General features: G+C 39.1%; 1 protein-coding gene across 3 annotated transcripts in view; it reads right to left on the bottom strand.

Moving 5' to 3' along the window:
• PPFIA2 (PTPRF interacting protein alpha 2) overlaps nt 1–15,975 on the bottom strand; it is a 627,181-nt gene that overhangs the window by 147,952 nt on the left and 463,254 nt on the right. The gene's annotated exons all lie outside the window — the stretch shown is intronic.

The raw sequence follows: 15,975 nt of genomic DNA on the forward strand, positions 1-15,975 counted from the left end.
AGAGTTGCCAACCTTATAACATCACCAAGCTAAAACAGATGACAATATAACAAGAGTTTAGAATTGTGCTAGCAAATAGATACTAGATGCTTGAAGGCAAAGACAATGGAACAGTAGACGGGAAATGGGCAAAGAAAACATTCACTGAAACTTGTGAAGAAGTGCTGGAATTCAGGAAGAAACAGCATAATGAGTGGTATCTGAGAACACATGGAAGAAGATAGAAGAAAGATGGAAAATTAAAATGAAACTAAATCAAGCAAGAACACAGACACAGTAACTTCAAGAGGAATAAGCTGTAAAGAACCAAGTGGTCAAAAAGAGTTCTAGGAAAGACAAAGGTAATTTTATAGACAAAATGGCAACAGATGTACAAACTGCTGCAGCACAAAATGACGTGAAGAAACTATACAACATCAATGAACAGCTGTCAGGAAGAAAAACAACTATCAATTGACCAAAGACAATGAGGGCAACTTAACAATGAAGACTTATGGAGGCAGTACTTTAATCAAGTGCTACCTGGTGAACCACTGGCCAATCCCCGACACAGTGAGAAAGGAAAAGCTGTGAACATCGAACTAGGACCTATCACCAGAGTAGAAGTAGAGATGAGAGTCAGTCAGTTAAAAAGTGAAAAGCCACCAAATCCAGATAACTTTCCAATGCAGGCTCTCAAGGCATATTTGCAGAACACAATGGACATTTTGATAGGCCTCTTACAAAAGATATGGGAAGAAAAAATACCAAATGAGTGAAAAGTTGGTCATACAGTGAAACAGCCAAAGAAAGGAGACCTCAGTCAGGGGGACATTCAAGTTTTGTCTATCTCAAGCAAGGTATTTACATTCATTATTCAAGACAAAAAAGAAAGCAGTAGATTCAAGGTTACAACAGGAACAGGCAGGTTTCAGACAGGAGAAACCATTTTTAGATTAAATAGTAACCCTACATATCTTTATAAAACTGTTGATCGACTGGCAGTTACAGCTTTTACGTTAATTTTATGGATTTCCAAAGAGCCTTTCATACAGTGGCTAGAACAATTTAATGGAAGTTGCTATGCCACTATGGAATCCCACAGAAACTTATGAATATCATTCAGAGCTTCCATGACAATATGACATGCCAATAACACAGAACAACAAACTGACTAAGCCATCTGATGATACTACTGGCATCAGACAAGGATATCTTATGCCACCCATGACCTTTCTACTGGTAGTGGAAAGATCATAGAACAACCAAAGGGGTATACAATGGACTTTCAGACAGAAGTTAGAAGACGCTGATTTGCAGAGGACATCAACCTGCTACTACTTAGCCATAGATACATGCAGGCCAAAACAATGATCTTCAGGCCTAAGCACAATTAATAGGTTTCAAAATCAACACAAACAAAACTAAAACCATGAGAATCAACACACTAGAAAAACCAATACCCTCTCTGGGACTGACATAGAAGCGTTCTGATATTTCACATGTGTTGGCAGTATCATAAGTAAAAGAGGTGGAACAGATAAAGACATCAAAGCCAGAATAGCAAAAGCCAGACATGCCTCTGTAATTCTAAAGCTGATTTGGAAAAACAGAAATCTTGCCCACCAAACTAAACTCTGATTATTTAATACCACTTTAAAATCTGTTTTCCGATATGAAGCTTGGAGGCTTATTACACCCTTACTACTTAAACTTAATGTTTTCATAAACAGCTGCCTGAGATATCTGATGGCAAGAAAAAAATCACAAAGAAAGAACTCTGGAGGAGGAGGAAACAGAAACTGGGAGGTCAGAACATTATGGAACAAAAATGAAGATTACTAGGACATACATAAAGAAAAGACCTGAATAATATAACAAAACAGGCATTGGACTGGACCCCCCCCAGAGCCAGAGGAAGGAGGTAGACCCCAGATAACATAGAAACGCACAATAGAAGAAGAACTGAAAGCTATCAAAATGACATGGGTAGAAGCTAAGGGTATGTCTACACTTGCAGAGTTTTTGCGCTGTAAGTTTCACCAGTGATAGGGAACTGGTGAAAAGTAAAGCGTTGGTTTGTGTACTCAATTAATTCCTCAGGTGTCAGAGAGTGTTTACATTAGCAGCACTTCCATCACTGATGAGAGCAGTGCTCTAGGGCAGCTATCCCACAGTGCAGCTCTCTCCAGTTTGACTATGGGTCTTGTGGGAAGGAGGGTGGGGGGTGATCGTGGGGCACCCTGGGTCCCTGCACAGCCTCCTCTCCCCAAACACTGATCAGCTCCAGGAGCTCACATTGCTCCAAGCAGGGAATTGTTTGCTCCATGGAACAGGCATTGTCACCTGGCCAGATAAGTGAGCACTTGCCAAGAAAACAGGAAGGGGAGTTTCAAAGTTCCTGGGGCTTTACAGGGGGAGGGGTGGATGTCTGTTTACCTGGCAACAGAGCAGCAGAGCTGCTGGCTAGAGTGATCACCTAGGCACTGTGGGATATCCTTCGGAGGATGAAAGCTGTGTAAACAGGAAGAACGTGTCTTCACTTGCACATCACTGCAAAAGCATCACCAGTAAGAGCTGAATGCCTCTCTTGGAGGTGGTTTTCTTTTTGCGTTGAAACTTCTGAGTTTCACTGCAAAAAGTCATTGGCAAGTGTGAACGTTCCCATGGTTTTTGCGCAAAAAAGGGACTTTTTCCGCTTTAAATGGCAAGTGTAGACATGCCCTAAGACTGCAACAAGAGACCGTCAAAGCTGGAAGGCAGTGGTGAAGCCCCTATGTTCTGCATGGAATAAGGAGGCATAAGTTAAATAAATCATAACACCCATTCACTTCAAAGGAGCTGTATCAGGAATGAATTAGATATTTGATTAAAAAGGTAAAGCATTGAACCTATCCTTCAGTATTCTACCTCATGGTCAAGGAATAGGCAAGCAATACCTAGGTATAGAAGAAATTCACTACTAAAAGCAAAGGAGTTACATGAATGCAAAATTATGGTTGACATTTTCAATATAAAAATTTCAGGAAATACAAAGTTATTCCAAAAGAAACTGCAACTTGGATCCTTTTGAATAGACTATTTTGTTTTGATGTATACTGTGACAAAATTTAAGCTTAAGGGGTAGATTCACTTCCCATTGAACTCAATAGAAAGACTCTCACGGACTTTCTTGGGAGTTGAATTAAGCCCTAATATGGAATTTTATATTTATATAGGTCAAGCTTTTAAAAAATGATTAGAAATTTTGAGCATCTTGCTTTTTGGGTTTCCAGTATGCAAAAACTTAAAGGGACCTGATTTAGAAAACACTGTACACTGACTATGCCCAGTAGTGTGAACACTTTAGTACTCTCTCTAGTACTGAACCCTGGCCACATCAGAATACATCTGAAACTCTAGAGACATTTAAATGTTGTGCACTTTGAAGCATCAGAAGTATGTAGATTCATAGATTCTAAGGCCAGAAGGGACCATTGTGGTAATCTAGTCTGATTTCCTGTATGATAGAACTTCCTAAATATAATTACTAGAATTACTGGATTTTAGAAAAACATCCAATCTTGATTTAAAATTACCAGTGAAGGAATATCCACCATGACACTGGGTAAATTGTTCCAATGGTTAATTACCTTCACTGTTAAAAAATTATGCCTTATTTCCAGTCTGAATTTGTCTAGCTTCAACTTCCAGCCATTGGATTGTATTATACCTTTCTCTGCTAGATTGAAGAGCCCATTATCAAACATTTTTCCCTGTGCAGGTACCTACAAACTGTGATCAAGTCATGCTTTAACTGTCTCTTTGTTAAGATAAATAGCTTGAACTCCTTGAGTCTATAAGGCATGTTTTCTAATACACCTCTACTCTGATAGAACGCGACCCGATATAACACGAATTCGGATATAATGCAGTAAAGCAGTGGGGAGCCCCGGGCCCTTTAAAGCGTCACCCGAGCCCCGCTGCCAGAGCTCCAGCAGTGATTTAAAGGGCCCGGGGCTCCCCGCAGCAGCTGGAGCACCAGGCCCTTTAAATCACTGCCAGGGAAGCCGGTCCAGTCCGGCACGGCGTACCAGACCGAACCCGATATAACGCGGTCTCACCTATAAGGCGGTGAGATTTTTTGGCTTCTGAGGACCGCGTTATATCGGGGTAGCGGTGTACTTTAATTATTCTTGTGGCTCTTCTCTGAACTCTTACAATTTACCAACATCCTTCTTGAATTGCAGACACCAGAACTGGCAGTTTCCAGCAGTGGTCAAAACCAGTAACAAATACGGAGGTAATATAATCTCTCAACTCCTCCTCAAGTTTCCTCTGTTTATGTGTGCAAGGATCACATTAGCGGTTTTGGCCATAGCATTGCACGGGAGCTCATGTTCAGCCGACTATCTGTCTGAGCAGAGTTACTGCTTGCCAGGATAGAGTCTCCCATCCTGTATATAAGGCCTACATTCTTTTTTCCTAGATGTATGCATTTACATTTAGTCTTATTCAAATGCATAATGACCAGGTAACCCAGGTTACCAAGTGAGCCAGATCACTCTGTATCAGTGACCCGCTCTCTTCATTATTTATCACTCCCCCAAATTTTTGTCTCATCTGCTAATTTTATCAGTGATGGTTTTTTTCAGGCAATTGATAAAAATGTTAAATAGCATAAGGCCAAGAACCGATCCTTGAGAGACCCCACAAGAAATATTCTCTCTTTTAGTAAAAACTATTTCCCCATGCTAATTTTTCCCCTACTGTTACTCACACCTTCTTGCCAGCTGTTTGAAATGGGCCATCCTGATTATCACTACAAAAGTTTTTTTTTTCTCCTGCTGATAATAGCCTACCTTAATTGATTAGTCTCTTAAGAGTTGGTATGGCAACACCCATTTTTTGCATGTTTTCTGTGTATATATATCTTCCTACTGTATTTTCCACTGCATGCATCTGATGAAGTGGGTTTTAGCCCATGAAAGCTTATGCCCAATTAAATGTGTTAGTCTCTAAGGTGCCACAAGTACTCCTCGTTTTTTTTTCTGATACAGACTAACACGGCTACCACTCTGAAATCTCCCACAATGATGATTCCCCATTTACAATTACATTTTGGGACCTATCAGTTAGCCAGTTTTAATCCATCTAACACATGCCAAGTTAATTTTATATTGTTCTAATTTTTTAATCAAAATGTTATATGGCACCAAGTCAAATGCCTTACAGAAGCAAAGTATAGTACATCAACACTATTACCTTTATCAACCAAACTTGTAATCACATCCAAAACAAAAATCAGATTAGTTTAACAAGATCTATTTTCCATAAACCATGTTGATTGGCATTAATTATATTACCCTCCTTTAATTCTTTATTAATCAAGTCTCTTATCAGTCATTCCACTGTCTTGCGTGGGATTGATATCAGACTGACAGGCTTATAATTACCAAGGTCATCACATTTATCCTTTTTAAATACTGGCACAACATTAGCTTTCTTCCAGTCTTCTGGAACTTTCCCATTGTTCCAAAACTTATTGAAAATCAACACGAATGGTCCAGTGACATCCTCAGCAAACTCTTTTAAAACTCTTGGATTCAAATTATCTGGACCCGCTGATTTAAAGTATCTAACTTTAGCAGCTCCTGTTTAACATCCTCCTGAGATACTAGTGGAATGGAAAGAGTGTTATTATCATGATATGATATGACTACATCAATTTTTCCCCCAATACTGAAAAATATATTTAAACACTTCTGCCTTTTGTGCATTATTATTGATAATTCTACCATTTCCATCTAGTAATGGATCAGTACTATTGTTAAGATTATTTTTGTTCCTAGTACACTTAAACTCCTTCTTATTGTTCTTAACTCTGCTGGCCATAGATTTGGCCTGTGTCCTTTTGCTTCTCTAATCAATTTTCTACAATTCTTAGCTTACATAAGAACGGCCATACCGGGTCAGACCAAAGGTCCATCTAGCCCAGTATCCTGTCTACTGACAGTGGCCAATGCCAGGTGCCCCAGAGGGAGTGAACCTAACAGGCAATGATCAAGTGATCTCTCTCCTGCCATCCATCTCCACCCTCTGACAAACAGAGGCTAGGGACACCATTCCTTACCCATCCTGGCTAATAGCCATTAATGGACTTAACCACCATGAATTTATCCAGTTCTCTTTTAAACTCTGTTACAGTCCTAGCCTTCACAACCTCCTCAGATAAGGAGTTCCACAAGTTGACTGTGCGCTGTGTGAAGAAGAACTTCCTTTTATTTGTTTTAAACCTGCTGCCTATTAATTTCATTTGGTGACCCCTAGTTCTTGTATTATGGGAATAAGTAAATAACTTTTCCTTATCCACTTTCTCCACATCACTCATGATTTTATATACCTCTATCATATCCCCCCTTAGTCTCTTCTTTTCCAAGCAGAAGAGTCCTAGCCTCTTTAATCTCTCCTCATATGGGACCCGTTCCAAACCCCTAATCGTTTTAGTTGCCCTTTTCTGAACCTTTTCTAGTGCCAGTATATCTTCTTTGAGATGAGGAGACCACATCTGTACACAGTATTCGAGATGTGGGTGTACCATCGATTTATATAAGGGCAATAATATATTCTCAGTCTTATTCTCTATCCCCTTTTTAAAGATTCCTAACTTCCTGTTCGCTTTTTTGACCGCCTCTGCACACTGCGTGGACATCTTCAGAGAACTATCCACGATGACTCCAAAACTTTTTCCTGACTTGTTGTAGCTAAATTAGCCCCCATCATATTGTATGTATAGTTGGGGTTATTTTTTCCAATGTGCATAATTTTACATTTATCCACATTAAATTTCATTTGCCATTTTGTTGCCCAATCACTTAGTTTTGTGAGATCTTTTTGAAGTTCGTCACGGTCTGCTTTGGTCTTAACTATCTTGAGCAGTTTAGTATCATCTGCAAACTTTGCCACCTCACTGTTTACCCCTTTCTCCAGATCATTTATGAATAAGTTTAATAGGATCGGTCCTAGGACTGACCCTTGGGGAACACCGCTAGTTACCCCTCTCCATTCTGAGAATTTACCATTAATTCCTACCCTTTGTTCCCTGTCTTTTAACCAGTTCTCAATCCATGAAAGGACCTTCCCTTTTATCCCATGACAGCTTAATTTACGTAAGAGCCTTTGGTGAGGGACCTTGTCAAAGGCTTTCTGGAAATCTAAGTACACTATGTCCACTGGATCCCCCTTGTCCACATGTTTGTTGATCCCTTCAAAGAACTCTAATAGATTAGTAAGACACGATTCCCCTTTACAGAAACCATGTTGACTATTGCTCAACAGTTTATGTTTTTCTATGTGTCTGACAATTTTATTCTTAACTATTGTTTCGACTAATTTGCCCGGTACCGACGTTAGACTTACCGGTCTGTAATTGCCGGGATCACCTCTAGAGCCCTTTTTAAATATCGGTGTTACATTAGCTAACTTCCAGTCATTGGGTACAGAAGCCGATTTAAAGGACAGGTTACAAACCTTAGTTAATAGTTCCGCAACTTCACATTTGAGTTCTTTCAGAACTCTTGGGTGAATGCCATCTGGTCCCGGTGACTTGTTAATGTTAAGTTTATCAATTAATTCCAAAACCTCCTCTAGTGACACTTCAATCTGTGACAGTTCCTCAGATTTGTCACCTACAAAAGCCGGCTCAGGTTTGGGAATCTCCCTAACATCCTCAGCCGTGAAGACTGAAGCAAAGAATCCATTTAGTTTCTCTGCAATGACTTTATCGTCTTTAAGCGCTCCTTTTGTATCTCGATCATCAAGGGGCCCCAATGGTTGTTTAGCAGGCTTCCTGCTTCTGATGTACTTAAAAAACATTTTGTTATTACCTTTGGAGTTTTTGGCTAGCTGTTCTTCAAACTCGTCTTTGGCTTTTCTTATTACATTCTTGCACATAATTTGGCAGTGTTTATGCTCCTTTCTATTTGCCTCACTAGGATTTGACTTCCACTTTTTAAATGAAGTCTTTTTATCTCTCACTGCTTCTTTTACATGGTTGTTAAGCCACGGTGGCTCTTTTTTAGTTCTTTTACTGTGTTTCTTAATTTGGGGTATACATTGAAGTTGGGCCTCTATTATGGTGTCTTTAAAAAGCGCCCATGCAGTTTGCAGGGATTTCACTTTAGTCACTGTACCTTTTAACTTCTGTTTAACTAACCCCCTCATTTTTGCGTAGTTCCCCCTTTTGAAATTAAAAGCCACAGTGTTGGGCTGTTGAGATGTACTTCCCACCACAGGGAAAAAAATTAATTAATGGAGATATCCTACCTCCTAGAACTGGAAGGGACCTTGAAAGGTCATTGAGTCCACCCCCCTGCCTTCACTAGCAGGACCAAGTACTGATTTTGCCCCAGATCCCTAAGTGGCCCCCTCAAGGATTGAATTTACAACCCTGGGTTTAGCAGGCCAATGCTCAAACCACTGAGCTATCCCTCCCCCAAAAACCTTCTGATTTAGATTCATTACTATCAACTATCCCTTTCTTCCATGTATTATGTGTATATCTATATTTATATTCACTTCCCTTCTAAGCTAGGTTGGTTGTTGAAAAACACAATCTTCTTCCTCAGTTATGGGATTGTGGCATTTTGGGCATCGTGTAAAATATTCTTAAACAATTAGTTTTTAGTTTAGTGATCAGTTCCTCTTTATCTGTCAAGACAAGGTCTAATATAGAATTCCCCCCTGTTGGATGCAACACTTTTTGAGATAAGAAATTGTCATCTATAATATTAAGAAATTCCAAAGAATGTTATTATACTGGCAGCATGAACTTCCACCCCCAGCATAGGTCACTCAAATTGAAGTTACCCATGATCACACAGCTTTTTTTTCCTACATGGCGCACTGTGTGACACCCTGCTGCCACTATATTGCGAAGGTACCATGCAGTCTTGTCACTGAATATAATCTCCCAAAGTAACTTGGCAAAATTGATAGCAAGGCCATATACTGCATGGAGCAGGGAGGATTGGGGGGAGGGGATGATGAGAGAGAGAAATTGGTATGTCAAGAGATGGGGGACAGGCATTGAGGATTTTGTTTAGGGGTGAATGAAATAATTTTGTCTAATTTTAAACCAGTTGTGCAAAAGCAGGATAGAAATGTTGACTAACATTCTTCAGTTTATGTTTAACTATGAACATGAGTAGAGTGATTGTAGAGGAAAAATATAAAAATGGGTCGGTGAGTGGGAAGAGTGAAAAACACAATTGTGAAAAAAAATAAAGGGGAGGAGAGAAAAATTCCAATGAATAAAAACAGAATATATATCATATAGAGACTGCTCAGTTTTTGATAGCCTAGGTTTTGGGGCAGTAGTGATGTAGGGTATTCTTTTATCCATAATACATAGCGCAGGTTTCCCTTCAACTAGAGAACCAGTTCAAACAAATTATGGGGGGAAATGGTTCATGAACTCAAACCTTGCGAATTTCCTTCACTACCCTCCATGCAAGAAAAAAAAATTAGGTAGAGTTACAAATTAGTGAAACCCCTCCCCCACTCCTAAAAAAGTATATTGCCCTCCTTACTTGATGTAAGCACTTGAACTTTGGGAAATTTAACTGAAACCAAATCATCATTTATACTTAAAAACTTCTCCACTTTGTACACCACTCTTTGCATTATGTTTATTTCTTCATCAGCACATTTTTTATATTAGATTAAGGAAGCAATATATTTTTGTACCAGGTGGCAGTTACTAAAGAAACCATCCAAGTAACATGAAAAGAAATAAAATATATTATTTATTACATTCTAGGCCATCTTGTGACTGGAAATGAACAATTTCCCAGACAACATAAGTGGCTATTTTAGCAGCAGATCAACAAAATTTGAATTTTTTGCACATTTTAGTAAAATATATTTCTGCCTGAAGGAAATTTGAAAAAAATTAAAAGTCCCGACCTCAAACCAAAATATGACCTTTCAGTCAAAAATGTGAAATTTCATGGATTTTTTTTTTCTGTGAAAGTGGACTTTTTCAAAATTATGAACTAAACAAGAAAATCTTGATTTTTGAAGTATTTGAATTTTGTTTCACATAATCCCATCCTTCAAGAGATGGAGGTTACTGTAATTATATATTGGTGCTGAAGCAAAATTATTGCATAAAATTCAGTGTTTCACATATAACAATTATAAATACATTATAACAACTTTGTATTTTTTTTTGCACAACACATAATATTACACTTCCTGTGACTTTCATAGCTGAAAGAATTAGGCCTACTACACTACCGCTCATGCGATTAACTCAAAAAATTAATCACGATTAAAAAAATTAATTGCGATTAATCACACTGTTAAACAATAGAATCTCAATTGAAATTTTAAAAATATTTTTGGATGTTTTTCTACATTTACATTTCTACATTTTAAAATATATTGACTTCAATTACAACACTGAATACAAAGTGTACAGTGCTCACTTTATATTATTATTTTTATTACAAATGAAACAAAAGAAACATTATTTTTCATTTCACCTCATACAAGTACTGTTATGCAATCTCTTTATCGTGAAAGTGCAATTTACAAATGTAGATTTTTTTTGTTACATAACTGCACTCAAAACCAAAATAACGTAAAACTTTAGCGCCTACAAGTCCACTCAGTCGTACTTCTTGTTCAGCCAACTGGTAAGACAAACAAGTTTGTTTACATTTACAGGAGATAATGCTGCCCGCTTCTTATTTACAATGCCATCTGAAAGTGAGAACAGACATTCACATGGCACTTCTGTAGCCTGCATTGCAAAGTATTTACATGCCAGATATGCTAAACATTCGTATGCCCCTTCATGCTTTGGCCACAATTCCAGAGGACATGCTTCCATGCTGATGATGCTCATTAAAAAAATAATGCTTTAATTAAATTTGTGACTGAACTCCTTGGGGGAGAATTGTATGCCTCCTGCTCTATTTTACTCACATTCTGCCATATATGTCATGTTATAGCAGTCTCGGATGATGACCCAGCACATGTTGTTCATTTTAAGAACACTTTCACTGCAGATTTGACAAAACGCAAAGAAGTTAACAAAGTGAGATTTCTAAAGATAGATACAGCAGTTGACGCAAGGTTTAAGAATCTGAAGTGCCTTCCAAAATCTGAGAGGGACGAGGTGTGGAGCATGCTTTCAGATGTCTTAAAAGAGCAACATTCTGATGCGGAAGCTACAGAACCTGACCCACCAAAAAAGAAAATCAATCTTCTGTTGGTGGCATCTGACTCAGATGATGAAAACAAACATGCATTGGTCCGCACTGTTTTGGATCATTATCGAGCAGAACCCATCATCATCATGGACGCATGTCCTCGGGAATGGTGGTTGAAGCATGAAGGGACAGATGAATCTTTAGCATATCTGGCACATAAATATCTTGTAATGCCGGTGCCATGCAAATACCTGTTCTCACTTTCAGGTGTAAACAAGAAGAGGGCAGCATTATCTCCTGCAAATGTAAACAAATTTGATTGTCTGAGTGATTGGCCGAACATGAAGTAGGACTGAGTGGACTTGTAGGCTCTAAAGTTTTACATTGTGTTATTTTTGAGTGCAATTTTTTTGTACATAATTCTACATTTGTAAGTTCAACTTTCATAATAAAGAGATTGTACTACACTACTTATAATGGGGGAATTGAAAAATATTATTTCTTTTGGTTTTTTACAGTGTAAATATTTGTAATAAAAAAGAAATCTAAAGTACGTTTTGTATTCTGTGTTGTAACTGAAATCAATATATTTGAAAATGTAGAAAACGTCCAAAAATATTTAAATAAATGGTATTCTATTATTGTTTAACAGCATGATTAATTTTTTTAATCGCGCGATTATTCGCAATTAATTTTTTTAATCGCTTGACAGCCTTCGTTATAATGCCCATTGCCTACAGAACTTGAGAATCATAGTTTGGCTATTTATTGAGTAGGCGCATACAGATTTATAGACTTTCAGGCTAGAAGTGACCATAATGATCACTCTAGTCTGACCTCATACATAACACAAGCCAAAGAATCTCATGCACTTTCTGCATCAAGCCTGTAACTTCTGCTTGAGCTATAATATATCTTTTAGAAAAATATCCAATCTTGATTTAAAAATATCAAGTGATGGAGAATTCAGCACATCTTTGGGTAAGTTGTTCCAGGGGTTAATTACCCTCCCTGTTAAAATATTTTTCTAGTCTGAATATGTCTAGCTTGAGCTACCAACCAGTGGATCTAGTTATGTCTTTTTCTATTAGATTAAAGAGTCATCTACTATCAGAAATCTATTTCCCAAATAGGCACTTGTAGACAGTGATTGGATAAATCTAAACCTTCTTCTGGATAAACTAAATAGACTGAGTTTCTTAAGGCTCTCAAAATAAGGCATGCTTTCCAGACTTCAAATCATTCTTGTAGTTCTTTTCTGAATCCTTTCCAATGTTTCAACATCCTTTTTAAAGTGTGGACATGAGAACTGGACACAGTATTCCAATTGTGGTCTCACTAAGGCCTGGTCCACACTAAATGGTTAGGGTGACACAAGGCAGCTTACATCGACCTAGCTGTGGATGCGTCTACACTTAAATTTCACTCCCTCCTACGTAATGGCAGTGTCAGAGTAGATGGTACGTTACTTACATTGACTGTTACTGGCCTCCAGGAACTGTCCCACAATATCCCATAGGGACTGCTCTGGTCACTGTTGTGAACTCCACTGCCCAGAGGCCAGGTGTACAGGAAGCCTCCTCTCCCCTTTAAAGCACTGCACATTTTTGAAATTCCTTTTCCTGGTTGCCCGGCTTGGCAAGCACACCTAGCAGCTCTACACTGTTCTGTGCAATTGCCTAGCTGACCATGCTGACTACACACTGCAGAGGCACTCCTGCCTGGAGTACACAGGAGGTGTTGGATCTCCTGGGTGTGTGAGGAGAAGAGGCTGTGCAGGCACAGCTCTGATCCAGCTGTAGAAACATTGACATCTACTAGCAGATTGCTTGGGAGGAGAAGGGCAGCAGCCGTGCCCCGTGAAAGCCCAGAAGCTGTGGCAGGTGGACCAGAAGGCAATGGAGGCCAACAATCGATCTTGTGTGGAGCCACAGACCTCCTGCTTTTACAAAAAGTGACATGCCATCCTCTCCAGAGACCCCCCACAACCTCAAGAGCCCTGTGAATACTTCCGAGGAGCCCAAGTCACAGGCCCCCAATGTGAACAGTGAGGAGGAGGTGGACGACGAGGAAGACGAGGAGGAGTATAGGGACAGGTGACTGGGGGATCCAACTGCTCAGCAAGCCAGGACATGACTTTAGCGCAGTCCAGCCGGTCCTGACAGTTGAGCACAGGTGAGCCTGATGCAGGGGAAGGAACCTCTGGTAAGGATGCAGTTTGCTTTGAAATTACAGGTATGTACTGCCCCCCCCCCCCCCACTAGCAAGACACATCTATTGATTTACTCTTTTTTACTTGTGCTAGAAGAGGTAGTGGAACAAGCAAGAGAGGTAGAGTTGCTATCTGCTTTTCATTTCCCTCTAGAGTTAGGCAGAGGGGGCAACATGGATCAGTATGTTTATGTCCACTGGGATGTCTCGTGAATCCTCCGTAGAGATCTCAACTTTCCCTTGTATATGTAGACAGCAGAATGTAAAAGAATCAATAGGGAAGCTTGACATATATATAAGCTTCCCTATTGATCCCATATATATATGGGAGAGAGATTTGCTATTTTCTATTTTAAGAAGACAGAGTTAGCAACACTTACAATTAACAAAAGAACATAAGAATAGCCATACTAAATCAGACCTGTGGTTCATCTAACCCAGTGTCCTGCCTCCAATGACTTTTTGACAGAAAATGCAGTTTCCACACATCAAAAAATTTAATTCTGCTAAAAAAATTGATTTTTCTCTCAGGAAAATTCAAACAAAATATATTTGTTTGTTGAACTGAACCAAAATGTTTCATTTTGAGTTAGTGCAAAATCAAACTGCCTATGATGACAGAATGCATCCTGTAGTCCAGAGATGTAGTCCAGCCAGGAAGCCCAGCCCCTGAGGAGAATGGGGATAAGTGGCATGCAAGCTATAACTCCAGTAAGACACTGCAGCACTATAAGCAGATGCATTTTAATGTCTGACTGACCTGAAATATTTCAATTTGGTTTAACACACTGAAATGAGATGTTTCATTCCAATACAAAATCTAGAAACTTTCCATATAGAATTTTTTCAGAAAATTTTCATTCCATGAAAATAATGATTATTTCCACTTTTTGTCCCAATCTGAGGCAAAAACAAATGTTGAAATATTGGCATTTTGTGCAGTATGGAAGTTCCAGTTTTTTGCTGAGTTCTACTTCCAAGCCCGGAGCTTAGCATGGCTCAAAACAGAAGATGTGGCTGGCAAAGGAAGTAGGGAACGTGATGCTTTCTGCTCAGTAGGGAAACTCGGTTTTAGTATTCTTGGGGAGTCATGTCATTCACTAGTTTAATAAAGGTGCATATATTAGTCAACTAGTAAGATTTTATAAGAAATGAGGGAACAGATGACTAGCTTTTATTTACAGTATGTCTGACCCACACCGAATACATAAATAAAGATGCACGCACAATGTAGACTACTCTTGAGAATGCCACTGCAGCCTTCTGAAAAGTAAACTTTCAGGATACAAGGTAAATGCAACTAATCCAAGTTAAATGCTTATATACAGAAATGCTAATAAAGAAAGAAAGTGATTAGTGTTGTAAGTAGAATTAATGTCACATTCACCACACCACTAAACAAAATGCAAAATTTGAGAACAGCAGTTCTACTCATGTCAGCAATTTGCCAAACTGCACTTTGTATTTGCATTTTACCTTATTAACATGGTGCAGCAAAGAGAGGAGGAGACAGAAATAGCTTCATGGATGGCTAAAATCAAATTCCATATGAAATCTTGTTCTAAATTTCTCATTTTTCCCCTTCGGTAACCTCAGAGGCAAATCCTTTGTCCAAATTCCATACCTGTGGTTATCTGATAGCCCTGATACACTTACTTCTAGAAGGGCTGGACCTAAACTTTCTCCTCCTCACTCTGGGTTACCTGAAGGGTATTGCTCCCTTCACTCTCCCCTCCATCCTGGTTATCTGGAAAGAAGAACCACACTTTCCTTCTTCTGGTTCTCCCTTCTTCCTGGCTACTAGAGTATGTTTTTTCCATCCTCGTGTAGGCTATTCTGGAAACTGCTCAATGGCACAAGAAGAAATTCTTTCCTACCACTTAGACTCTGGATGCCCCACTCACTGTTCTGGCTGGTACTTCAAGAGCACCAAGCAGCAGGACCCAAAAGTGCGGGTCAATAATGATGTGCCAACAGTACCAGAACAGGCTTACAACAAACTTTGCCTCCCACCCTCCTCCTGTGCAATACCCTATGCACCGCACCAGGTGTACTTTCAAAAAAGCAGTGGAACTATTCATCTGTTTTCCATTTAAACAAACATATTTTCTCATAACCAGAACTTCTAAGCAGACAATCTTATATAGAGTGCACATACTGCAAAATCTTATACCTTGTTCTTTTTAAATGGATAGACTGGCATGGTCTTCAGTTTGCATAATTGATATGGACGAGGATCAGAGGGGGATAAATATCTTTTAGAGGAGTCCTAGGATGTCCTTTGGAAATTATTTTGAAAATCAGTAATTCTTGGTGCAAAGGCAAAAAATGTACTCTTCACAACTATTTTTATGAGGCCCAGAAATGTGTGTTCTCAGGCATAGATTGCATAGAGGGGTGAACTCCACCAGAAGCAGGGAACTCAAATCACCACAAACTTCCCTTCAATTTAGCAATAGATTTATCAAGGACAGGTTCCCAGGAACCTCCTCTGGGGCACTACTGGTGTTACTGAGGAGTGATGATAGCCTCATAATCCTACAGAAACTCAACTATGCATTAAAATTTACAGGGTGAGATCCTCTCA

The sequence above is a fragment of the Emys orbicularis genome, chromosome 1 (genome assembly GCF_028017835.1).
Source record: "Emys orbicularis isolate rEmyOrb1 chromosome 1, rEmyOrb1.hap1, whole genome shotgun sequence".
In the NCBI taxonomy this organism is placed as follows: Eukaryota; Metazoa; Chordata; order Testudines; family Emydidae; genus Emys; species Emys orbicularis.